The 27,676-nt window shown below is 46.0% G+C and overlaps 1 pseudogene; it reads right to left on the bottom strand.

Moving 5' to 3' along the window:
* Positions 1-347: 347 nt before the first annotated feature.
* Positions 348-19,125, bottom strand: LOC139011526 (sal-like protein 4 pseudogene; annotated as a pseudogene).
* Positions 19,126-27,676: the final 8,551 nt, after the last annotated feature.

The following is a 27,676-nucleotide window of genomic DNA, read 5'->3' as shown; positions in this document are numbered from 1 at the left end:
TTATTTGTATTTAAAACTTTCTTCTAATCAGAATTGAAATAAAGATGTCTCCTAAATATCTTTTAAAAAAAGAAAAAAGAAAGTTGTCCTTTGGGAAAGGGGGGGAAAGGGAGTGAGAAGGTGCTGAGGTCAGAGCAGTTTTCACAGCATTAAAGAGGTGAGAATGCTGGCCTTGGGATCTAAAGGCTCAGTGAGGGGTGGGGGTCCCTTTACCATGTCATAGAGGAGCTTTGTGAGAAGACTGAAGTTAGGAACTCAGAGGCGATAATATCCAGCAAGCCCTAGAAAGGAGAGTATTTCTTGTTTAGAGGAGGGGAAAGTCATGGAGGAGGTAAGGCGTTTACAGTTTAAGGAATGGTGCGGTTTTGTGGAGTGAGAGTCAAACTGAAGTAGATGTCAGCTGTTTGGGACAACTGGGTTTTATGAGGGAATACCTGGTAGCTCCAGTTGGGCATTGAGGTAGAACTAGAAAAGAGTGAATGGGGGTATTTAATAAGATGCAGTGTAGAGGTGAGGTGGCTAATGGCTGTGAGACTAATCTGTCAACCCTCATAATAGAGACTGAGTAGGGGATAAGGGTCCCAGAGAATTCGGGGAGGGCAGAATAAGTGGCTCCAGTGTCAATTAAAAAGGAGATCAGTTTTCCTGCCACCACAATCATTACCCAAGGCTCTGTTCTGGTGATGTAATTCTGTGGGGCACTGTCAGGGCCTGGGCAGCTTCAGTCTTTGGTGGCCAGTCCCAGGAGGTCTGGGAGCTCCAAACTGGATCCAGAGGGTGGCCTTGCTGGACTGTCTGAGGTCCTAACTGGAGGGGCCAGACTACAGTCTGATTTCCAGTGGCCTTCACTTCCACACCTTGGGCAGGGAAAAACAGGGGTCTCAGGTTTGAGCAGGACTTGGTTCAGTGTCCTTCCTTATTGCATTTGAAGCATGGGCCTGGAGGAGAGTAAGCCCCTGACTTACCCTTGGTTGGAGGACCGACATTTTGTTTGGGGTTCTTGAGGGTGGTGGCTAGGAGCTGGAAGGCTTCCTCTGGGCCTCAGCCTTGGCCTGATCTCACCTTTGTTTTTGGATTTGGGTTTCCTCATCTCTATTATTAAAGACCTTAAAGGCCAGGTTAATGAGGTCTTTTTGAGGGGTTTGTGGATCTTTGTCTATTTTTTGAAGTTTGTGGCATATGTCAGGGGCTGATCCTATATAATAAAAGCCTAATATGCTGTGTGTGGTCATCCGATCGGGTCGTCTGTTCAACCAATCAAAGCGTAATATGCTAATGATATGCTAAGGCCGCTCAACCAGTTGCTATGACATGCACTGACCACCAGGGGGCAGACGCTCCAACTGGTAAGTTAGCTTGCTGCTGGGGTCTGGCTGATTGGGACTGAGTGAGACAGGCCAGACACACCCTGGAGCCGTCCCGCAGTCCCTCTCTGGCTGGCCAACCTCCCCTGTCCCTCCCTGGCCCTGATCGTGCACCAGTGAGGTCCCTCGGCCTGGTCTGCACTCTCTCGCAACCTGGGACCCCTTGGGAGATGTCGGAGAGCCAGTTTCGGACCGATCTGCAGGCCAGGCCAAGGGATCCCATTGCTGCACGAATTCGTGCACTGGGCCTCTAGTTGGGATATAAAATGGATGTTCAGAGGAAGCGTTCCCTCTGGGGAGGTGGAGTTTAAGGTGGTAAATTTCTGTAAGGCCTCTGTGAGGTGGAAGAGAAAGAGAGCTGGGTTTTTGTCAGGGCCCTGAGTGATTTAGGTAAGTTTGTCATAGTTGGACACCTTATGGGTAGCCTTTTTGAGTCTGACAATAAGACAGATGATCATATGGCTATGGAGCCGATGTCCTGGAGAACTGACCTGATAGTGCCACCTCAGGTTAGTTCAGGGGACTGCATCAGCGCCAACCAGGTTGGCCATTGAGGACTGTCTATCGAGGGCCTTGGCATGGTCCTGAGCTGCTAGCCAGACACACTCCTTCTCCTCTGGGAGAGAGAAGACCAGATGACTTAGATGTCATGCCAGGTCAGGTCATAGGACTGGGTCAGGTACTCAAATTCCTTAGTCAGGTCAGTGAAAAAAGTCCCGAGATGCCTCTCAATCTGTGCAAGGTCAGACAGAGAATGGGAGGTAGACTCAGACTACGCTTTCAGTTCCTGCTACCTCCCTCAGGGGTGTAATGGGCGTGTGAATAGAAGAGGCTGTTAAGGAAGGCAGTCTTTGGTGGCCTGAGAGTGAGTGTCAGATGGGAAAAGGCTGTTTTGGAGCTGGAGTTCTCGGGATTTAGGCTCTCAGGGGTTGGGGGAGAAGGTGGTTGCTGATTAGGAGGGTCTGGGTTTTGGGAATCTACTACAGGTAAGGGAAGGGGCACATAAGGGGATGGAAGTCGGTGGTCTGCTGGGTCAAAAGTAAGTTCAGAATCAGAAGTGTTAGGAGTATGTTTGTGTGAAGGAGAAGGTTCTAATGGATAGAGCAGGACTGACAGAGAGAGGGTTGGGACCAGAGGTTGCAAAAGGCCTGCATGTAGAGAATCTCTGACCATTTTCCATTGTGGTGACAGCAATTATCTAAACCAGACAATGTGTGAAAATTTAAAGTGTCATTTTCAGGCCATTGAAAGTTATTATTTAGTGTATATTGTGGCCAAATATTGTTACAAAAGAAAATGAGGTGATTGGGCATGACCTCCCCCGTTAGTGTGCAGAGGGAATGTCGCATGGCCCATGAGAGAGGAAGTGTGAGTGACTGTTTAGGGCAGGCATCCCTGCTGCTAAACAAATCATTATGAGAAATTAGGGGTAACCCTCTGGACTGGGAGTCCCCAATCCAGAAGGACCCAAAGCCAAACAGCTGAGGAGTCTGCTGGCCTAGCGGTAGGACTTTTGAGATGAGAGACTTTCGACAAGTCAGTGAGAGAGAGTGGGCAGAAGACTTGAGATGAGAGAAACTGTGAAATGTCACTCACCTAGAGAAGATTGGCCAGTATGGGATGGAGGGTCAGCAATGGAGAAGGAGAGATTCTGGATCTAGCACCCTCCTTGGCTGGTTCGGGAGGGTCCATAAGCAAGGGAGGCCTAATCGAGGCCAGCAATCGAGTCACCCGAGTAGGATTTGGAGGCAAGCCCAGGTCAAGCTGCCACTGCCTACTGCTCTGAGTGGCAAACCTGGGGTGATCAAAGCCGGGACAATGGCTCCCCATCCCCATTGAACACTCCTGGGTTTTGGCACCAAATATTAGGGTCACTGAAGGCCAAAGTGGTAAGGGATTATAAATTTACTAGAGGCTCGTTGCACAAAGAGATTCAAGCAATAGGCCTTCCTTCCCCTGGCTGCCGGCACTGGTTTTTCTCTGGCACCCAGGACCCAGGCCTTTGCTCTGACTGCAGCAGAGAAGGCAAGCCTCTTTTTTTTTTTTTTTCCAAAATTAATATCTTTATTTATTTATTTATTTATTTATTTTTTTTTTTAAATCTTTATTGTTCAGATTATTACATTTGTTCCTCTTTTTTCCCCCCATAACTCCCCTCCTTCCAGCTCCCACCCCACCCTCCACCCTCACTCCCCACCCGCTGAGTTCATCCATAGGTGCATGATTTTTGTCCAGTCACTTCCCGCATCTCCCACACCCCTTTTCCCCTAAGAATAGTCAGTCCATTCCCTTTCTATGTCCCTGATTCATTATAATCACCAGTTCATTCTGTACATCAGGTTATTTATTGACTTGATTCTTAGATTCATTTGTTGATAGATGCATATTTGTTGTTCCTAATTTGTATCTTTACCTTTTTCTTCTTCTTCCTCTTCTTAAAGGATACCTTTCAGCATTTCATATAATACTGGTTTGGCGGTGATGAACTCCTTTAGTTTTTCCTGTGAAGCTCTTTATCTGACCTTCAATTCTGAATGATAGCTTTGCTGGATAAAGTAATCTTGGTTGTAGGTTCTTGGTATTCAGCACTTTGAAAATTTCTTGCCATTCCCTTCTGGCCTGCAAAGTTTCTGTTGAGAAATCAGCTGACAGTCGTATGGGTATTCCCTTGTAGGTAATTGAGCCTCTTTCTCTTGCTGCTTTTAAGATTTTCTCTTTGTCTTTTGCTCTTGGCATTTTAATTATGATGTGTCTTGGTGTGGTCCTCTTTGGATTCCTTTTGTTTGGGGTTCTCTGCGCTTCTTGGACCTGTAAGTCCATTTCTTTCTCCAGGTGGGGGAAGTTTTCTGCCATTATTTCTTCAAATAGGTTTTCAATATCTTGCTGTCTCTCATCTTCTGGCACTCCAATAATTCTGATATTAGACCGCTTAAAGCTGTCCCAGAGGCTCCTTACACTATCTTCACACTCTCGGATTCTTTTTTCATTTTGCTTTTCCAATTGGGTGTTTTTTGTCGAATCTTTGGTTTGATTCTTGTGCTCCTCTGGTCTGCTATTGGGTATAATATTCTTTATTTCAGTCCGTGTATGCTTACTTTCTAATTTCTTTATCGTAGCATCGAGGGTCTCATTAGTTTTCGTGAGGCTCTGCACAAATTTATGGCAAGCCCTCAAAATTGCGATTCTTAGCTCCATATCTTCCATTTCTGTCATGTTTTTTTGTCTCCGCATCTTATATGCTTTCTTGGTGCCCCCCCTTGTGGTCTCTGTGCGCAGTCTTGTTCTAGCCAAGCCTTAATTGTTGTAGTTAACACTAGAGGGATTTGACCACCAGGCCGACTGGCTGTAGGAATCAGCTGTGGAAAACGTCTGTCTTCTGGGGAGGCGTTATTCCAGCCTTTGCCTGAGGCGGTTGGCAAATGGTTGTGCGCAGGGCCTGGGCGGGGCGGGCTCAACAGGGCGGGGGGAGGGAGCAGCTATGGCTGCTCTCAGTCCATCCCCAGGGGCTCTGCCTCTCTGTCCCAACAACCGCTGCAAACCTCGGAGGGGCCGTAGCCAGACAGTCCCGCTTCTCCCATTTGAGTCTGGGTCCCTAGAGACTCGCCCGGATCTGTAGCCCAGAGTCTGAGACTCCTTCCTGATTGAAAACGACAACCGCGCCCTCAGCCGCCAGCCCGCTTTGTGCGCGCACCCTCAACACCGCACCACCGTACCTTTAAATTTTCCACACTGCGCCTCCGCTGAGCGTTGGAATGCTGTTGTTTTTGCTTCTAGTTGAAGAGACTCTCCTCAGCCAGCCTTCCCGTGGTTCTGGTTGATGTCCGCTCCGACTTTTAGCTGTATTTTTGAAGTGGTTGTCCGTGGCGGCAGTCTCCGGTGTTTACCTATGCCGCCATCTTCCCGGTCTCCCAAAATTAATATCTTAGTATTTGACTTCCGCACTGCGCCTCCTCTGAGTCTCGGTATGGTTTTCTCTTTCCTTCTAGTTGTAGAATTTCGCCTCAGCCAGCCTTTCTGTGGTTCTGGGTGATGTATGTTCCGTCTTTTAGTTGTATTTTTGAAGTGGTTGTTCGAGGCAGCAAACTCTGGCGTTAACCTATGCCGCCATCTTGGTTCCTCGACAGTAGTCTCTTGTCAATTCTTAATGAATTTATAAATTGACCCGGTTCCTCTGCCCCGAGTGGAGCCGCGGAAAGACCAAAGCTTCCAGGTGGCCGCTGTCTCCCGCACGGTGGCCAGGAGTCCGGCTAGCCCGCAGCCAACTCCTCGGACCGCTGAGAAGTCAGCAGCCAAGGCAAGCCTCTTGAGTCTTTGCTTGGGCGGAGCCTTCAGCCTTCCCTCGGTGCCTGCATATGCAAATTAACCACCATATTTGTTGGGTTAATTTGCATACTCATCCTGATTGGCTGGTGGGTGTAGTGGAGTGACACCAATTTGCATGTTTCTCTTTTATTAGTGTAGATTAGGTCATCTGGCTACCAGATAGGGCTGAGCCCCAAAATGGTGCCAGCTCTCAAACATGGGGAGACAGAGGTTTTTAAAAGACTCTAGGTGGGCTTTTTCTGGGCGGAAAATTCTCTGTGCAGATCCGGATCCTGGGAAACTTTGGAGGGGAGAGATAATGGTTTTAGCAAGTGGAATGTGGTTTAAGCAAGTGGAATGTCCATTGTGAAGTGGCCTAAAAGTCAGTTCCCAGGGGAGGGTATCAATTCAATTATTTGATCAGACCTAAGCAGGAAGCTTACAAATGGCCATTATGGATTGTATTGCCCTATAGTCCTCACAATACATGCCTGGTTATTTACATACACGTAAATACATAAGTACTAGATACGATGGTAAATGCATTTCTTTCTTTGGTTTTCAATTATAAAACACTAGAAGCCCAAAGCACGAAATTGTGCATGGATGGAGTCCCTCAGCTTGGCCGGTGATCGAGGCCATCTCACCGCCACCCACCCTGGTTCCCCATTCACCATCCAGCAATGGGAGCCTGACAGCCGGGGGAGGGACCAAGAGATCAGCCATTGCTGCCCGCTCGCCAGCCCCACCACTGCTGCAGGTTGCCCTCTGTGTGTGGAGCGACCAGTGGGGTGGGGGCCTTGGCCTGGCACCACCTGCATCCCCTGCCACCCACCCCAGTTCCCGTTTGCCATTGGTGATTGGAGCCTGCTGGCCGGGGAAGGGGACCAAGAGGTGATCAGTGCACCTCATAGTGACTGGTCAAGTGGTCGTTCTGGTCGTTCTGCCATTATGGTCACTGGGCTTTTATTATATAGGATGTGAAAGACATGTCGCACTATGAGTTCTTAAAGAGCAGTTAGTCAGTTAGTGAAGTGTGTTTGTTGTAATGCTGATGGCCAACAGCCTCCACAAACCTCCCCAAAGGGATGAACTAAGCAGGAGCCTTCAGAACCCACCTTTCCACCAGTAAGTATTTCTCAACATGCAGGGGGAACAGACTGTATCACCACCATCTAAGTATCTTTAAGGCCTAGGCTCCTAGGTCCTAAAATTGTTGGGAACGGGGTCAAAGAAGCCTTCCTTTTCCCTAAACTCCCCAGTTGAGTATCTTTTTTTTTTTTTTTTTGTAAGAGAACATTTATTTTTGAAATCACAGAGGTATAAGAAGTAATTTCCATAAGAAATGGGCTTAGGAAACAGGTTATAGAGGTAAAGGAAGGGCCCTTGGAACTTGGGAGTGAGGAAACTAATGGTAAAGCACCTGGGGAAAGGGGGGAGGGAGAGTGCCCCCAGCTGAGTATCTTAAACACAAAAGTTTGAGGACCACTGCTTTAGGTGATTTTGGTACATACAGAAAGTTTCCAATCATTGTTTGTGAACGCCATTGTATTTTTTTGTATTGAGATATAACTGACATATAACATTGTATTAGTTGTAGGTGTAAAATATAATCATTTGATATATGTCCCTTGGTATCTACCAATGCTTCCAGGACCCTCTGACACACAAAAATCTGTGGATGTCCTAGTCCCTTAAATAACCTATGTCCAATCATCTCTATAGAGTACTATATTACAATGTGAACGCAATGTAGATAGTTGCTATACTGTATTGTTTAGGGAATAATGGCGGGGGAGGGGGGGGAGTCTCCAAATGCAACAATTGTAGGCCTAACTACATAATATATGTCAGTAACAATGTAACTTTTTGAATATTTTCCATCATTTGGTTGAATCCTGTGATGCAGAACCCTGGGACACAGAGGGCCAACTTATATTGCTAAATAAGTTGAAGTTTAGTTAATATCCATCATCACACATAGTTAAATTATTTTCTTGTGATGAGAGAGTTTAAGATCTACTCTCTTGCTTTGTCCAGCTCTGTTTACTAGAGAGCTTAGGGAGCTCTGTTGACTAGAGCATCCTCCCCATATTCCAAGGATCCCTGGTCAGGGCACATACAAGAATCAACCAATGAATGCATGAATAAGTGGAACAACAAATCAGAGTTTCTCTTGCTCCTTTCTTTTCTCTCTAAAATCAACCAATACATAATTTAAAAAAATCTACTCTCTTAGCCACTTTCAGATGTATGACACAGCAGTGTCAACCACAATCACCACCCTGTCCATTACATGCCAGGATTTATTTATCTCATAACTAGAAGTTTGTATCTTTTGACCCCTTCCACCCATTTCACACACCTTCCCCAACTATTGTGTTTTAACATGGACCCAAGAAAAGTTCCCCTGCAAGGAGGAACTATAAAGCCTAAAGCATCACTCTATGTCCAAACTCCAGCTGTGGATTTCAGGCATTCTGTGGTTCCCCAAGAGTGGGAAGGCAAAGATGCACCTTGTCTTGGGTGGTGAGTGGGGCGTTTTCAGTTATGAGCTCCCTGCACAATGTCCATTCTTACTGTTTATTAAAAGTCATGTGCTCTTCTAAAATTAATTGGCTTGCTGACTCAAAGGTCAAAATATATAATATTAGAGGCTCTGTGCACGACATTCATGTACTGGAGGTGGGAGGAGGGTTCCTCAGCCCAGCCTGCACCTTGTTGCAGTCTGGGACCCCTTGGGGGATGTCCACCATGGGGATGGGGCCTAAGCCAGCGGGAAGACATCCCCCGAGGGGTCCTGAGCGCTGCCACAGAGGTGGGAGAGGCTCCTGCCACCACCGCTGCACTCGCCAGTTGTAAACCTGACTTCTGGCTGATCGGTGCTCCCCCTGTGGGAGTGCACTGACCACAAGGGGGCAGCTCCTGTGTTGAGCGTCTGGCCCTGGTGGTCAGTATGTGTCATAGCGACAGGTTGATTTGCATATTAGCCTTTTATTATATAGGACTAGAGGCTTGGTGCACAAAAATTTGTGCATTCCGGGTGGGGGGTCCCTCAACCCGGCCTGTGCCCTTTCACAGTCTGGGACCCCTTGGGGGATGTCCACCTGCTGGCTTAGGCCAGCTCCCTGGGGGATTGGGCCTAAGCTGGCAGTCAGACATCCCTCTGGCAGCCCGGGACCCCTTGGGGAATGTCCACTTGCCAGCGGGGAGCAGGCCTAAGCTGCAGTCAGACATCCTTAGCATTGCTAAGGAGAGGCTCCCGCCACCACCGCTGTACTGGCAGTCGTCAGCCTGGCTTGTGGCTGAGCAGAGCTCCCCCTGTGGAAGTGCACTGACCACCAGGGGGCAGCTCCTGCATTGAGTGTGTGCCCCCTGGTGGTCAGTGTGTGTCATAGTGACCAGTCATTCCCAGTTGTTCTGCTGTTAGGGTGAATTTGCATATTACCCTTTTATTATATAGAATAGAGGCCTGGCGCACAGGTGGGGGCTGGCTGGTTTGCCCTGAAGGGTGTCCCAGATCAGGGTGGGGGTTCCACTGGGGGGCCTGGCTAGCCTGGGTGAGGGGCTGAAGGCCTTTTTCAGGCTGGCCAAGCCCCCCAGCGGGGACCCTCACCCCATGGGGGTGTGGCCAGCTTGAGTGAGGGGCTGAGGGCTGTTTGCAGGCTGGTCACCATGCCTTCAGGGTGGGGGGGTCTCGCTGGGGTGCTTGGCCAGCCTGGGTGAGGGGCTGATGGCTGTTTTCAGGCTGGCCACTTCCCCCAGGGACCCAAGCTTCCAGCCTCTCCTTTTTTTCTTTTCTTTTTTTTCCAGGGCGGCCTGGAAACAGGTATCTGGGACTTATTTATCTTCTATAATTGAAACTTTGTAGCCTTGAGTGGAGCCCAGGGCGGGCCAGACCAGGTGGGAAGCTTGGCTTCCTCCATTGCCAGAGGCAACCCAAGCTTCCTGCTCATCCCAGTTCCGTGGCCACGGCTATCTTAGTTGGGTTAATTTGCATACTGACTTCTGATTGGCTGGTGGGCGTGGCTTTTGGGTGTAGCAGAGTGATGGTTAATTTGAATCTTTCTCTTTTATTAGTGTAGATTTTAAGAAGAGTACTGTGCCAGCAGCCTCCTGGCCAGATGCTGGCAGAGCTGCTGTGCAGTCCTGGTCTTGGGTATTCCTGAGGAGTCCAGTGGTCAGGCTGGGAGCCTGTCAGAATGCACACCTAGAAATCCCAAAAGGTGGGAAGGAGCATGCGGAGACAAAGGCACTATCCACTGTGCCAGCAGGTCTCCAGACCACAGGTGCTGAGGGAATGTCACATCCACAACAGAATCAGAGGGACATGTACATTTGGTGAAATGATGACCGTGAGAGTCATGAGCTCTGGATGCTTTTATTTTTATTTATTTATTTTAAAATATATTTTAGTGATTTTTTACAGAGAGGAAGGAGGAAGGGAGAGGGATAGAGAGTTAGAAACATCGATGAGAGAGAAACATCAATCAGCTGCCTCCTGCACACCCCCTACTGGGGATGTGCCCGCCACCAAGGTACATGCCCTTGACTGGAATCGAACCCGGGACCCTTCAGTCCGCAGGCCGATGCTCTATCCATTGAGTCAAACCGGTTAGGGCACTCTGAATGTTTTTAATACAAATTGCAAGGTCAGGAATTTCTGCCTGGAGGAACAAATCCATCCCTTGCACCCGAGTTTAGTGCTAAATTCCCCACCAGTTTTACTTTGCTGTAACCACCAGAGGGCAACAAGATGCTTCTGTTGCCTGCAGATCATCTGAGTCCAGCCCTAGGTTATAAAATTTATATAACAACAGGCTTTCCATCTGTGCTGCTCTGATCAAGGAGCCACAGAGGGCATGCGTGCCCAATCCACATGCACCAGAGTTCCCACCTCTGGCCTCCTTGAACTCCTCTTGCTCTCGCCTCTCACTGCTGCAGGGTACAGGCCCCAGGGCTGTGCACACCTGCATCTTTATTTCTCTTGTCTTTTTTTTTTTAGTTTAATTTTTATTTTTAGAAAGAGAGGAGGGAGGAAGAGATAGATGGATGGATAGATAGATAGTTAGATAGGAGAGAGAGAGAGAGAGAGAGAGAGAGAGAGAGAGAGAGAGAGAGAGAGAGAAACATCCATGTAAGAGTGATCTGCAACCCCAGCATGTATCCTAACAGGGAAGCCAACCAGCAACCTTTCAGGGTGCATGACGATGCCCAACCAACTGGGCCACACCAACTAGGGTTCCAGTTTTAAAAAGTATTTTTTATTGATTTCAGAGAGGAAGGGAGGGGAAGAGAGAGAGATAGAAATATCAATGATGAGAGAGAATCATTGATCAGTTGCCTTCTGTACACCCTACACTGGGGATCGAGCCTGTAATGTGGGCATGTGTCCCCACCGGAGTGGGAATGGATTGGGAATTGAACCCTGATCTCCTGGTTCATAGGTTGATGCTCAATCACTGAGACACACTGGCTGAGCTCTATCCTTCCTTCCTTCCTTCCTTCCTTCCTTCCTTCCTTCCTTCCTTCCTTCCTTCCTTCCTTCCTTCCTTTCTTTCTTTCTTTCTTTCTTTCTTTCTTTCTTTCTTTCTTTCTTTCTTTCTTTCTCCTAAAGGTACAGGGTTGACTTCAATTGAGCATGTGCCCTCTTGTGGACACACGTTGCCTCTTCCACACATCCATGTAAAAAGAGCAAAGGAATGGAAAGGACCTTTTCTCCTCTTTTGTTTTTCTTCTTATTTTTTTTTTCTTATTCCCCTCTCCAGTCCTTCCTTCCTTTCTTCCTTCTCCTCCTTCCCCTCTTCTTCCCAACTCCCTTCTTCATCTTCTGTTGTCCGTCTTTGTATTGAATCAGGGATTGAAAAGCTCTGGAGAGGAGTTCTCAAAGGAGGCCAGGAAGGTCAACTTTTAGTGTTGTGACTTTGGTTAGTCTCATGGTGTTTGTTTTTATTATTTTTTTGAAAAATTTAAATCTTTATTGTTGAAAGTATTACAAATGTCCCCTTTTCATGGTGTTTTTAGAGTTGCTTATGACAATTTTGTTTGAAGGAAATAAACTACAAAACTTTAGTACGTTAATTGTTTTATATATAGCACAGGCACAAATGTGAATATTGTATCATATTATATTAGGACCCTCTATAATTGAGGTTGTATCTTTCTAGATATATGATTATCTCTTTCAGATATTTGGGGGAATACTTTTGTGCACACTGAAAAATAAGATATTACCAATAAAAACTCTTTTTTTCTCTTTGTCTGTGAAAGAGAAGCTAAGGGACTAGTTGGCATAAGGAGCCAAAAAAAGCCTCAATTGCCTGCCTTGTTTGGCTTTTATTGTCCCAACAGCTTGAACTAAAATTAACCTCTAGATACAATTAGCAGGGTAAGCATCCTTGAGAAAGTATATGTATCTATCCTGTCCTCTAAGCAAAGGCATGTCTAAGTAAACATCCAGGGGCTCAGACTTGTTTGGTGGAAAAGTCAAGGTAGTGGCTGCCCTTTGGCAAGGTCCCCTAGAGGCCTCTGACCTTTCAGAGAATCTTCCTTCCAGACTTTCCAACCAAGTCCCATGCTTCCCCACAAGACAGCTGCTGAGACTGCCCCCTGGTGGGGGTATGAGCTTCAGCACAAAGGCAGGAGGAGTGGCAAAATTAGTCCTTTACTGGATTTTGGGAAAGACCTTGTTATTTAGGCTAGACTCTTGAACCTAAGCTTTCATGACTGAAGCTTGCTTCTACAGGCTCTGTTGGTCTCTGCTGCTTCCCATCTGACTAGAAAAGACACAGCTTTCTGTGTGCAGCCTTTTATGGCTTATGTGATAGTTACCATTTGAGATCCTATGAAATACCAAGCACTCTATATGAGGTATATTACATGTGCTATTTGACAAATAACTCCATCTTCCTGTCACCCCCCAAGGTGTAATTGACATAAGATTAGTTATCACAGCATCGAGGGTCTCATTAGATTTCTTGTAGATCTCAATAAGTTTATCGGCGGCTTCTAGACAGTTCTACAGAGAACTTAAAAGTGTGGTTCTGAACGCAATATCCTCCCTTGATAGTTTCGTCCTGTTTCTTTGTCTCTGCATTTTTTACGCTTTCTTGGTGCACCCCCTAAGTGCACAGTCTTGTTGTAGTTAAGCCTTGATTGTTGTAGTTAATACTAGAGGGATTTGACCTCCAGGCCGACTGGATGTGAGAATCTCTGGTTCTATTTTTGTTAATCAGTTTATGTTGTTCATTATATTGCACAAATGAGTGAGATAATATGATATTTATCTTTCTCCAGCTGGCTTATTTCGGTTAGCATGATGTTCTCCAGGTCCATCCATGCTGTTGCAAATGGTAAGAGTCCCTTCTTTTCTACTACAGTGTGGTATTCCATTGTGTAGATGTACCACAGTTTTCTAATCCACTCATCTGCTGATGGGCACTTAGGCTGTTTTCAAATCTTAGCTATTGTAAATTGCGCTGCTATGTACATAAGTGTGCATATATCCTTTCTGATTGGTGTTTCTGATTTCTTGGGATATATTCCTAGAAGTGGGATCACTGGGTCAAATGGGAGTTCCATTTTTAATTTTTTTGAGGAAACACCATACTGTTTTCCACAGTGGTCACACCAGTCTGCATTCCCACCAGCAGTGAAGAAGGGTTCCTTTTTCTCCACATCTTCTCCAGCACTTGTCATTTGTTGATTTGTTGATGATGGCCATTCTGACAGGTGTGAGATGGTACCTCATTGTTGTTTTGATTTGCATCTCTCAGATGATTAGTGACTTTGAGCATGTTTTCATATATCTCTTGGCCTTCTGCATGTCCTCTTTCCAAAAGTGTCTATTTAGAGCCTTTGGCCATTTTCTGATTGGATTGTTCATCCTTCTTTTGTTAAGTAGTATGAGTTTCCTATAAATTTTGGAGATTCAATCCTTATCAGAGATAACATTGGCAAATATGTTCTCCCATGCAGTGGGCTTTCTTGTTGTTCTGTTGATGGTTTCTTTTGCTGTGCAGAAGCTTTTAATTTTGTTGTTGTCCCATTTGTTTATTTTCTCCTTAGTTTCCATTGCCCTAGGAGCTGTATTGGTAAAGATATTGTACAACATATGTCTGCTATTTTGCTGCCTATGGATTCTTCTAAGATTTTTATGGTTTCCTGTCTTACATTTAAGTCCTTTATTCATTTTGAGTTTATTTTTGTGTATGGTGTAAGTTGGTGGTCTAGTTTAATTTTTTTGCATGTATCCGTCCAATTTTCCCAACACTATTCGCTGAAAAGACTATCATGACTCCATTGTATTCTCTTGCCTCCTTTGTCAAATATTAATTGAGCATAATGGCTTGGGTTGATTTCTGGGTTCTCTGTTCTGTTTCATTGGTCTAAATGTCTGTTCTTGTGCCAGTACCAGGCAGTTTTGAGAACAGTGGCTTTATAATATATCTGTATATCTGGTATTGGGATCCCTCCAACTTTGTTCTTCTTTCTCAGGATTGCTGCAGATATTCGGGGTCTTTTTTTATTCTAGATGAATTTTTGGAGAGTTTGTTCTAGGTCTGTGAAATATTCTGTTGGTATCTTAATGGGAATTGCATAGAATCTATAAATTGCTTTGGGTAATATGGACACTTTAATGATGTTGATTCTATCAATTCATGAACATGGTATATTCATCCATTTGTTTATGTCTTCCTCCATCTCTTTTTTCAATGTCCTGTAGTTTTCTGAGTACAGGTCTTTTACCTCCTTAGTTAAGTTTATTCCTAGGTATCTTAATTTTTTTGGTACAATGGTAAATGGGATTGTTTTTTTAATTTCTCTTTCTGTGAGTGCATTGTTGGCATATAAAAAAGTCATAGGTTTCTGGGTGTTAATTTTGTATCCTGCTACATTGCTGAATTCATTCATTAAGTCTAGTAATTTTTTGATGGAGTCTTTGGGGTTTTCTATGTACAATATCATGTCATCTGTGAATAATGACAATTTTACTTCTTCTTTTCCAATTTGGAGGCCTTTCATTTCTTCTTCTTGTCTGATTGCTATGGCTAGCACTTCTAGTACTATGTCAAATAGGAGTGGTGAAAGTGGGCATCCCTGTCTTGTTCCTGTTCTTAGGGGAAATGGTTTTAGTTTTTGCCTATTGAGTATGATGTTGGCTGTAGGTTTGTCATATATGGCCTTTATCATGTTGAGATATGCTCCCTCTAATCTAACTTTGCTAAGAGTTTTTATCAAAAATGGGTATTGGATTTTGTCGAATGCTTTTTCTGTATCTATTTACATGATCATTTGATTTTGTCTTTCAATTTGTTTATGTGATGTATCATGTTTATTGATTTATAAATATTGTACCAATCTTGCTTCCCTGGAATAAATCCCACTTGATCATAGTGTATGATATTTTAAATACATTGCTGGCTGCGATTTGCTAATATTTTTGTTGAGAATTTTAGCATCTCAGTTCATCAGGGATATTGGCCTGTATTCTTTTTCTTTGCAGTGTTTTTATCTGGTTTTGGAATTAAGATAATGCTGGCTTCATAAAAAGAGTTTTGAAGTGGTCCTTCCTCTTGAATTTTCTGAAATAGTTTGAGGAATATAGGTGTTAATTCTTCTTTGAATGTTTGGAAAAACTCCCCTGTGAAGCTCTCCAGATTGGGCTTTTGTTTGGTGGTAGCTTCTATTTCATCAGTTGTTATTGGCCTATTCAGGTTTTTTTATTCTTCCTGATTCAGTTTTGGGAGAATGTATTTTTTTTTTTTTTTAGAATTTTGTCTATTTCACCCACATTGTCCAGCTTATTGGCATGTAGTTGTTCATAGTATTTTCTTACAATTCTTCGAATTTCTGTGGTGTTCGTGGCTACTTCTCCACTTTTGTTTCTGATTTTATTTATTTGGCTCCTCTCTCTTTGTTTCTTGATGAGCCTGGCTAGAGGTTTATCAATTTTGCTTATCCTTTCAAAGAACCAGCTCTTGGTTTCATTGATTTTTTTGTATTGTTTTTTAGTCTCTATGTTATTTATTTTATTTTATTTTTTGAGGGGAAAAATACCAAAATTTATTTTCCAACAGTCAGCATCAGCAGGTAAAACTAGAAGGTTTTCTCTGTAGATCATACATTCACAAGGCCTAACAGTGACACACCTCTGGCATGTCCTCTGTAACAATATCCACTTCACAGTGTAAACAGGTTCTAGTATTGTGTTCATTTACAATTTCAGAAGGAATGGCACAACTTGGCAAAAAAATAATAATTTTTTTTTATCCTGAAGTCAGGTGCAATAACTCAGAGACCAACTTTTGATACACATTTTGATGTACATTTCCACATTGAGGGGAAAGACTCAGAAACCAGGGTCTTTCCTTCTTTTTCCTGGTTAAACCATCAGAGCAAAGTTTCAGCATTTGCTTATTATATATGCAAGAAAGGGATTAAAAAAATCACAAAACATCTTGAAGGTCCAGACGCTCCCACCAATACATCAACTCTTAGGTTTAAGACAGGGACTGGGAACACTTTCAGCGGTCATAAAATAGGAAAAGAGAGACTAAAGCTACAAAAATAAAAAATAAATGAGGTAGATAAATTAAAGCTTTCATACCCAGGACTCACCTGTTCCAACTTCGTAACATTCATGCAATACTCACGGGGGAAAAGAATCTTCACAATTACTTGGCATAAGTCACATCAAATTTTTTAAAAAATCAGTATGTGAGCCTCTTATCAGAAACATGCCCTCCATGAGTTTCTTCAATAATGAAAGACTCATTTATTCGCTAGAGTAGGCACTGGTGAACTAAAGCAAGTCACCTGAGGTCCCCTGCTCAGGTGCCCACCTGTCCTGGTGTTCAGGAAGGCGGCATCTGGAAGCAGGGAAGACACTGGCACTCTTAGGGCTCCAACTGAACTGTATTTCAACAAGCAGCAACACACACATTGACTCCCGAGGGACTAAGATCGTCCATTGGAGGGCATCCTATTTACGGTCCCAAGGTGGAAGGAATTTTGTAATTCCACACCTTAGTTAAAAATAAAAAGGAAAGTACATTCAAAAAGGAAACAAAACAAAAGATGGGAGCAGGGTTGAGGGACATACAAAGCAGGTCAGCAAGGACGACAGACCCAGTCCGTTTACCCGCACACAGTCCCGGAAGTATGCAGCTCCCCCTCCCCAGTTAGGCTAAGCAGTTTCTTTCCCATCTTGGTTTAGTAAGTTCCAACTTGAAACAGGGGACAATCTTTGGAAATAGTTCCTCTAGCTTGTACAAAGTTTTCATATATACAGTTTGTCTCAAGTAATGAAGCCACTTTGCAAGACCCGCTTCTTCCAAAATTAAAAAAAACAAAACTAGTCTGTGTTTGTTTTAGTGTGTGTGTGTGTGTGTGTGTGTGTGTGTGTGTGTTTGCAAAGCAGCATAGCAACATCATGATTGTTGGACGTGCCTGAGGTTGTGGTCACAACTGTAAACATTTGCACATCAGTAAAAAAACAAACAGGAGGAGATGGGTTTTTAAACAACAACAACAACGATGACAAAAACAAAAGATCCAGTTCAAGCGGTCACTCTGCATTTCTCCTTCACACGGGCTCTCCCATTGCTTAGCTGACCGCAATCTGTTTTCCTCCAGGAAGTGAGGGAACTGGAGTTTGGGGACGCTGTTAGCAGGACCTGGCTTTTGTCGCTGCTAACTGACTGGGAGCCATCAATCTTGGATACGGTGGTGTTGCTGACAACGGAGCTGGCACCTAGGGACACCGGGAGAGTCGGGATGCCTCTGCTCTGGATCACCGAGATCTCGTTGGTCTTCATGGCCAGACCACCGTTGAGCATGGTGGTATACTGGTTCCACACAACAGGGTCCACGTTCACTGAAGGGGCCATGATTTCCTTGGGAAACACCTCTGGGACCCTCTTTGTGTCTGTTCCTAGAAGAGCCATGGTGTTCTCGATGGCCAGCTTCCTCCCGTGGTGAGCAGAGCTGTTGTTGGCACCATGCGTCATATAGTGAACCTTCAAGTTGCCTTTGGTGGTGAAAGCTCGCCCACATATGTTACACACGAAAGGCTTCTCATCAGTGAGAGTCCGCTCATGAATCTGGAGGGCACTGGCTGACCAGAAGTTCTTCCCGCACCGCGTGCAGGCGTGCTGCTTGCCCTGGCGGCGTGGCTGGCCTGCCAGCAAAGGTGCCATGCCTGGGGACATGGTTGTGGGTCCAAATGCACCAGGAACTTCGACTTTGACATAGGTTGGCTGGGCTCGGACAAATGCTGATGGGAGACTGCTCCGACACTTGTGCCTGTAGAGGGTGGCCTCGTCTTTGGGTTTGACATCCACCGGGGACACGTTGGGTGGCTTCCCTTTCCCTTTCTTAGACGCGTCTAATGCCACCTTGGAGAAAGGGCTCTGGAAGAGCACAGAGCTTGGGGTCGGGGGTAGCAAAGCACAGGGGATGCGGTTTGGGAGCACCCTTGTCTTATCCGGCCTCAGGGCGAAGGACAGCAGCCCCGGGGACACCGAGCTGGTGGTGGAAGGGATGCTTGTGTGAGGTAGCTTGGCTTGTTTCAAGGTGTCCAGGGACAGACCTTGGCTTCCAGCTTTCTGGCTGAGCAAAGCCACAGCTGCAGAGACCTGCTGGGACACTTGGCTGCCTAAGGGCTCCAGGGTGTCAGCTCCCGCTGCATCAGAGTGGAGCGCATGGGGGGCCCACATGTTCCCCTGGACTCGGATCTGCTTGGTGAGCTGGATCTGCTGTAGCTGCTGCTGCTGCAGACACAAGATCTGCTCCAGGATCCATGGGATGCTGTTGGCACCGGGGGGGGGGGGGGGCGGGGGGGGGGGGGGGGGGGGGCGGGGGGGGGCGGGCAGCGCCTCTGTGCTCCACTGATTCACTGTCACCTTGGTGCCCTGTAGTGCTTGAAGAGTGATGTTAGTGTTGGCTACTTTGCCTTTGGGTAAATAGCTTAAGTCCTGGGCTGTGGGTGGCAGGGTGGGCTCCATTTTTAAGTACAGGACAGACTCTGCCCCTGGCTTCTCCTTCATGTCCCCTGAGCTGCTGACATTCTCCCTGTGACTGTCCTTAATGCTTAGACTGCGTGGCTGGTGGCTCAGCCCAGTCCTGGAGAAGTCTTCGGAAGGCATCGGCCCCTCGCTGTTGTTCATGATGAGGACAGGTTTAGTGCAATTTTTCTTATGTTCTAAGAACTCAGAGACGCTGAAGAACTCTCCGCAGCATTTCTCACAGATGTGAGTCTCCTCCTGAAGAGGCCTCTTTACTGTCGCTCGGTCCCCATTCATGTCATCACCAGGCTCGGGGTAGTTCACTGAAGCACCCGGCTCCCCTACCGCCAGCGCCGTTGGGGCAGGGAACCCGGGACCAGCTGGGGCGGCTCTGAGCCACGGTCCTTCTTGGTGTTGATGTGCTGGGGCTTCGCCTGCTTGCGCTTCAACATGGTGTGAGCATGGTGGCGCCAGCAGGGCCTGGGCGACTCGCCCGCTCCCAGGCCAGTTCCAGGCTTGGGGAAATTTACCTGCCTCTTGCCAGAATGCGCATGTCCCAGTAATTTATGTTATTTATTTCCTTCCTTCTCCTTACTCTGGGCTTTTCTTGTTGTTCTCTTTCTAGTTCTTTAAGTTGTAGGGTTAAATAGTTTATTGCTGATTTTTTCTTGTTTTTTATGGTATGCTTGTAGCACTATGAACTTCCCCCTCAGGACTGCTTTTGCTGTGTCCCAGAGATTTTGTGTTGTTGTGTGTTCATTTTCATTTGTTTCCAGGAAGTTTTTGATTTCTTTCTTGATCTCATTGTTAACCCATTTCTTGTTTAATAATGTGATTTAGCTTTCGTGTTTTTGAATATTTTTGGGTGTTTTTACTGTAGTTGATTTCTAATTTCATTCCACTGTGATCTGAGAAGATGCTTGATATGATTTTAATCTTCTTGAACTTGTAGAGACTTGTTTTGTGTCCTAACATGTGGTCTATCTTTGTAAATGATCCATGTGCACTTGAGAAGAATGTATATTCTGCTGTGTTGGGGTGAAGTGTTCTATAAATGTCTATTGAATCCATCTGATCCAGTGTGTCCTTTAAAGTCTCTGTTTCCTTGTTATGTTTTTGTCTGGAAGATCTGTCCAGGGAAGTCAGAGGGGTGTTAAAATCCCCTACTATGACTGTATTATTGTCAATCTCTCTGTTAAAGTCCTCTAGAAGTTTTTTAAAAAAATATATTTAGGTGCACCTATATTGGGTGCATAATGTTTACCAGGGTTATATCCTCTTGTTGGATCAATCCCTTTATTATTATGTAGTGACATTTGTTATCTCCTCTGATGGCCTTCATTTTAAAGCCTATTTTGTGGGATATGAGTATTGCTACTCCAGCTTTCTTTTCTTTTCTATTTGCATGGAAAATTGTTTTCCACCCCTTCACTTTCATCCTGTGTGTATCTTTTGTTTCAAGGTGGGTCTCTTTTAGACAGCATATACTCGGGTCATGTTTTTGTATTGATTCAGCTACCCTACACCTTTTGATTGGAGCATTTAATCCATTTACATTAGGGTTGTTATTGAGAGGTAATTATTTGTAACCATTTTAATTCTTTATAGCTAGATTTCTCTCTCTGTTTCTTCTTCTCAGCAATCCCTTACAGCAATCCTTTTAGCAGTTCTTTTAATGCTGACTTGGTGGTGATGAACTCCTTTAGCCTTTTTTTTTTGTCTGAGAAGCTCTTTATTTGACCATCTATTTTGAATGATGGCCTTGCTGGATATAGTAATCTTTGTCTCAGATCCTTGCTTTCCATTACCTTGAGTACTTCCGGCCATTTCCTTCTGGCCTGTAGAGTTTCTGATGAAAAATCAGGTGTCAGCCTTATGGAAGCTCCTTTGTAGGAAACAGTTTTCTTTTCTCTTGGTGCCTTTGAGATTCTCTCTATATCTTTAATTTTTGGCATTTTAATTATGATGTGCCTGGGCATGGGTCTGTTTGGATTCTTCTTGTTTGGGGTTTTCTGTGCCTCCTGAACTTGTGTGACTTTTTCCTTTACCAGGTTAGGGAAATTTTCTACCATTATTTCTTCAAACACCTTCTCTAGTCTTTTCTCCCTTTCTGCCTCTTCTGGCACACCTACTATTCTAATATTGTTACGTTTCGTATTGTCCCACAGCTCCCTTAAGCTGTCCTGTTTCTTAATTGCTTTTTTCTTTTTGGTTCTCTGATTGAGTAATATTTTCAACTCTGTCTTCTAATTCACTGATTTGATCCTCACCTTCCCCTAATCTGCTGTGTATTCCTTCCAATATGTTCTTCATTTGTGTTATGTCATTCTTTATCTCAGACTGTTCTTTTCTCATAGTTACTATATCTTTTTTTTCATTCTGTTGAGCATTTTTAACATCATTACTCTGAAATCTGTTTCAGATAAATTTCTTATCTCTGCTTCATCTATCTCTTCTTCTGGAGAATTTTCTAGTTATTTCATTTGGGGGTTGTTTCTTTTGTTTCCTCATTTTGGTTGTCTGTTTGGGTGTGTGACTATGTATTAGATAGATCCTCTACACCTCTCAATCTCTAGTGCAGGACAGTGTTAAAGGCTGTTTCTGACTAATTGGATCAGGCAAAGTCTCAAATCCTCCAGAGACCTCCTCTGTCTGCGGACTAATAGAATTCTGACTTGAATTGCCCCCGGCAATCATCCTCAGGTATAGCGAGAGTTTTTTCAACAGGGTGGGCAGTTGCTTCTGCCTAGAAGCTAATTGTTACTTTTAATCTCTTAAGTGGTCTCAGGGCAAGGTGTTTTCCAATAAAATGTGTCCATTGTCTTTTCCCAGGCAAGGCAGATGTCTATGTGGGAAAGATGTCCTCTGCTGTGTAAGGCAATTACTCATCCCAGCAAACTTGGGGTGTCTGCCTTCTGGGCTCCATCCTCTAAGTCCCTAGTCTTGGGTTCTGTTCTCACAGCTCCAGTCCACTTCACTCTTCCTCTGCCAGAGCACGAGGTGAGTGGATCCACAGAGAATTTTTATGCATTGGCCCTTCAAGAGGGTGCCTGAACGTTCAGCTGCCACTCCCTGGCAGACAGCACCCCACTGCTTTTCACAGCTAGATGTTATGTGGGTACCCTCCTCAGTTTAGTGCTCTCTGCTGGCGAGCCCAACTTTGGGATTAGATCCCAGAGTTCTCAGTAGCACCCTCCCCCCCCCCCCCAGCTGAGATATCCCTTGGGACTTCAGTTGCTGTCTGTGGGTGCCTAGCAAGCCCTTTTGCAACTCTGCCCCTCCTACCAGTCTCTATGTGGTTGGTCTCCATCTTCGGTCCTTGGGTATCAGGGTTCTCTCCTGTAAGTTTTTCGTTGGTTATTCAGGAAGCCTTTTCATATTTCAGTTGTATTTCCAGCTTGTTCCTGGGATTATGTCCATGCAGCATCCACCTACTCTGCTGCCATTTTTAATCACCAACAAAGATTTTTGTTGGTTAACTGGGCTCAAATTTAAAAAAACAGAGCCTGCTCTGGCTGTGTTGCTCAGTTGGTTAGAGTGTCATCCAGATATACCAAGGTTTCAAGTTCCATCTTCTGTCAGGGCACAAAGGAGAGTCAACCAATGATCCCCAGCCAGTTTTTCTCAGTGGGTAGAGCATTGGCCCTCAGAAGAAGGGTCCCAGATTTGATTCCTGTCAAGGACACATACCTCGGTTGCAGGCTTGATCCCTGGATCCAGGTCAGGGTGCATGCAGGAGGAACCAATCGATGATATGTCGAAACATCAACATTTCTCTCTCTCTCTGTCTCTCCTTCTCCCTTCTACTCTCTCTAAATGTCAATGGAAAAACACTCTTGGGTGAGGATTAACAACAACAAAAAAGTCAGCCAGTGAGTGAATGAATGGGTGGAACAATAAATTGAAATACCTCTCTCTCTCTCTCTCGTCCGCCTATCTAAAATCAATCTATATACATAAAAAGCCAGAGACCGTAACACTGTAACTGTTATGCCCAGATTTCAGGATCCCCAAGAAACCACATCAGGGAGCCAGCCATGTTCGATGCAAAAGCATAAGAGTCTTTATTAGAGCTAGCTCGGCTCCTCCACCTTGCCGACACAGCAGCAGGAAGCAGAGAGAGATAACTCTGTGTGGAGACAGGTTATATAGGGGGAGTTGGAGGAAGGGGAGGAGAAAGGACTGTGCTCTGCTGATTGGCCAGGCACAAGTCTGTGTCTTGTTCCTGGGTGTGGCTAGCAGAGGCTTAGACTTCCGGGAAGAAGCTCCTTGCCAAGCACGTGGCCAAGGTAAGATGGAGCACTTACCCTGGGGCAAGGTGGAGGGCATAGCCCTTACCCTGGGGCAAGGTGGAGGGCCTAGCCCTTACCCTGGGGCAAGATGGAGGGCCTAGCCCTTACCCTGGGGCAAGATGGAGGGCCTAGCCCTTACCCTGGGGCAAGATGGAGAGCCTAGCCCTCGCCCTTTCATTCCTCCCTTTGTCTTGGAACCTCTGGCTCAATCATGAGACGGACTGCATTTCTATTCCACCGTTGCTAGAGGCCCGAACTGGGCACACAGAACTATCAACTGAACTATCCCTATATGCTTAACAAATGGTCCGGTGGAAGGGAAAGAAACCATTTTAGCTTTAACAACTTCTATTGAAATAGGATTTTTCTTCTTAAAATTCCTCCATGGCTATCAAAAAAACAAATCAAGATTAATTTATCTACTGTATTCAATTTGGCCTGATGTTTGCATAAACACAACAAGAATGGTAACCGACCACCTTTGCTGGAATCTCATGGTTGAATCTTAATGTGCCCCATAGGGCCAGGAAGCCAAGCCATCCAGTTGCCATCAGGCCTGCCTGCAGTATCTGCTGAGTTAGGTGAATCCTTCACCTGTAGCAACTCCACCTGAGCCCACGCTCCAGGCTTTAAGGCCCATCTCAGTAGCCCTCCTACCCGTTGTGGCCCAGAGTGTGTGGGAGTTCCGCAGGGATGCAGAGGCATCTTTACTGCTCCCCTTCTACTCTTTCCAACCGCCAGTGATGGTAGGGCATGGGCCTGACGCTCCAGCGCCAGCTATCTTCAGGGCTCCCAAGCAGGATACCAGGCTTTCTTCGTGGCATTTTACTGGCTTCAAGTCTTTAGAGCTCAGACAGGGCTCTTTAAAACATGATACTCCAGTCAAAGTTTTCCATTAATAACCGGGCTTATTGAATCTATGCAAAGAAATGTATTGCCATGACTTATTTAGCATTGCCAAATTTCGGAGGAATTACATAAGGAGAAAAACATACTGATCTACTCTAAGATTTTCTGACTTTCCTTGCCAATTCCTTTTAACAAAACAGTAATTGTTGGCATTAAACTTTCTATGCATAACCATGCCTCAGACCTTCTATTCTAAACAGGCTGTTTTCAGACTACCCCTGACATGGGCATGGTCACGAAGGCCTGCAAGCAGTACACAGGCTGCCAACTGTTAGCTGTCTCTCAACAGAGACCAAAACCTGATGGGCACCGTTCCCTGCCCAATTGGGCACCTGCCCTCTTGGCAGCCAGACACCCTCTACTCTTGGGGTTCACCCCACACAGTCCCCTTCCAGGACAGCCAACATACATTCAAACCTGCAAGAGAATCAAAGGTCAATATAACATATCAATACAATGAAACATAATATTGGCATCATGGCCGCTTCAGGCAGCCAAATCCTACTAAAGTCTATTCTTGATCTTCCTATGAATTGTCCTTGTCTTTTTTGGAGCCATGTCCATGAAGATGCAGGCATCATCTAAGTCTATTACACAGTATTGTGGGGGCTCCCGGCAGCAGGAGTGATCGCGAGCAATGTTACCAGCATCAGGCAGGTTGAGCACGCCGTAGCTTGAGCTTGAGTGGGTTGCATTGATCTCAATTGATGCTCCATTTGGTGACGAAGTCTTCCCATATCACGGATGGGTCCGCTGACCGGACGTGAGTGTGATGGACCCAGGTCGAGACACCGTTTACCTTGAGAGCGGTGGGGGTCGTCAGCACCACGGTATAGGGACCCTTCCAACATGGCTCGAGGGTCTCCTGGTGGTGCCTTCTGTCATAGACCCAATCTCCTGGTCTGTGCTGATGAGGAGGAGTTGGGGTTGGGCTGGTCTCGTACAGATTCTAGGGCCCTTTGCCTTCCTTTCACAGGCAGGGGGAAGGGCCCCTGAAATCTCTGCCCTGAGGAACTGTGAGCCCCACCCTTAAATGTCCCAATCAGACTAGAAAAGCCACAAATACCTTTTAAATCTACCCCAGAATTCCAAAACCCCAACCCAGCACAGAATATCACATAGCCCCAGCAAACAAACAGACAGAGATGTTTACTAGTTAGGTGGGCCGATTCCACCTCTGACAGAGAGCAAGTGCCCTTGGGGAAAGATCCCAGCGGCCGCTCAGGGCGTTTTGCTATCGGTCAGAGCACTCAGCCTCAAAGAAATCAAGCCTGTGGTTTGTTTGTTTTTTTTTTTAGACATAAACAGAAATTTCACTAGCTAAACAATTTTCAATAAAGACAGATAACATTTCCCATTAAAAACTTTGAATCACCACAGGAGAAAACAAAACAAAACAGGAATAAACAAAAACACTTTTACACAGGCGCATGCCACATTTACAGCACAAAATACCAACAGATAACCTAGTTTGATTAACATATTATCTAGAGTCCGTGGGTAACCTGGGTTAAACTTAGGCATGTTATCTAAATTACAGTCCTGGGTCTCCAGAACACTGAGTTGATAAGTTAACTGGAGCCCTCCGATCCTGGGACAGCTGCGCTGTCCCTCCCAGGCAAAGAAAAATGTGCCCTCTAAGCCCAGCATGAAACCACAGTTTCTACCTGAAATAATCGTACTTTACTTTAGAAATTGGATTACTGCTATTAGTCCCTTTTAAAGACTTTGACATATTAAATAAATCCGAGAGGCAAGCACACTTCCTGCCCCATAAAACTCCGCCTTAAAGCTCCACCCTTGACTAAATCAGAGGGAGGGGCCTTTGCTGTTTCAAGATGGCGGCCCCCAGGGGAGCGGCAAGTCATGTGGCTGACATGGCGGCTGCCAAGTCATGCAGCCCAAAATGGTGGCTGTCTACACTTTTTTTTTGCAAATCAGGACCAATAAGCAAAGGCATTTAGTTACCAGAATTACACGAATTTTCCCAATTCAATCCGAACCTTAAACTTTTAGCTGGCAAGTCAAAATATTCAGCATTTCTCAATCAGTCTAGAATCTAGCTAGCATCCTTTTTTTTTCTTTGGGTAAATGATCAGTCTTGGGCTCCATCCTGCACATCTGCAAAGAGACTCTAGCTCAAAACTCTATCCAAAATCGGACAGTGCGCGCATTAGTTTTAAGCCAGCTTTTCTCTCTACACGTGCACAGAAATCCCAGACGCATTTACTTGGGGAGGGGGGTGACCTGTTTTCACAGATCCTCACTCATATGCCCACCTGACCGAAGTCGTGGAGCCACACAAAGGAGGGGAGAGGGAAAGCCCCCTCCCTTCACACTCACACACTTTCACCAGACATTCACTCAGAGTTTAAACAATAACAACTTCCCAACTCCTGAGGGAGCTCTAGAGCCTCCCCCAATCTCCTTGAAATGATCAATCACAATACCCAAAGGAGCAGTCTGAGTCCGTCCCATAACATCCGTCCAGTAAGTCCACAGAAAACAGAAAAAAACAGACACAGACAAACAGAGGGCCCCAAAGAACAGCCTTCCAACTCCATGGAAGCAACTAGACGATGGCCTTACGCCAAACCGGCGGGAGCAACCCGCCTCATCTCAGATTGAGGGGGTTCCTACAGACCTTCCGACTCCGCAGAAGCAAAACTACACCCCTCCAGATGGAGGGTCGAGGCGTCGCCCGACTCCTCCCGCCCTTGATCCCCCTGTGCGTCCACTTAGATCATTGCGGGCGATTACAGATTTCAGAAGTGAGCTCACACAGAACAGATACAGAACAAGTCCCTGAACAGAGGCAGTAGAAAACTGCCTAGGAATGCTTCTCTTCTACCTTTTTTAAAAGATAGGCCAGATTCAAACCTTTAGCCAGTCCGAGTTTTGATGGTGAGTACCATCTAGAAGCCATTCCTCCAGATACAGGATGAGTTCCTTAGAGATAACATATATCACACATAACAGAATACACAACACACAGACACTTACCGCGGCCAGTCAGACTCTTCGAACTGGGGGTCCCTGGATGGTCTTGGGAATCCCGGACGAGCCCCCAAATGTTATGCCCAGATTTCAGGATCCCCAAGAAACCACATCAGGGAGCCAGCCATGTCCGATGCAAAAGCATAAGAGTCTTTATTCGAGCTAGCTCGGCTCCCCCACCTTGCCGACACAGCAGCAGGAAGCAGAGAGAGATAACTCTGTGTGGAGACGGGTTATATAGGGGGAGTTGGAGGAAGGGGAGGAGAAAGGACTGTGCTCTGCTGATTGGCCAGGCACAAGTCTGTGTCTTGTTCCTGGGTGTGGCTAGCAGAGGCTTAGACTTCCGGGAAGAAGCTCCTTGCCAAGCACGTGGCCAAGGTAAGATGGAGCCCTTACCCTGGGGCAAGGTGGAGGGCCTAGCCCTTACCCTGGGGCAAGGTGGAGGGCCTAGCCCTCGCCCTTTCAGTAACAACTGGAACGACCAGTCACTATGGCGCCCACTGTGGCCAGTGAACCACCCGATCAGGGGGTGGAGCTAGCTGACCTACCTCCCATAGCCCCTCCCCCCGGCCGGCCTGCCTCTGATAGGACTCTCCCACCCCGATCAAGGGTGGGGCCAGCTGGCCAAATGGCCCACTCCTGCCCTTCTCCCGGCCAGCCCCATCCCCAATGGGCCACCAACACCCTGATTGGCCCGCAGCACCTCCCCCTGGCCTGCCCCGCAGCTGATGGCCTCTCCACCCAAATAGGGTGCAGGGCTGGCTGGCCAACCATCTGCAGCCCCTCCCCCCAGCCAGCCTCACCC

Source organism: Myotis yumanensis, unplaced genomic scaffold, assembly GCF_028538775.1.
Source record: "Myotis yumanensis isolate MYYU_CA2020_CCGP unplaced genomic scaffold, mMyoYum1.0.hap1 SCAF_5, whole genome shotgun sequence".
NCBI lineage: Eukaryota > Metazoa > Chordata > Mammalia > Chiroptera > Vespertilionidae > Myotis > Myotis yumanensis.
Note: the sequence above shows the minus strand (reverse complement) of the source record. Positions and strands in the feature narration are given on the sequence as shown.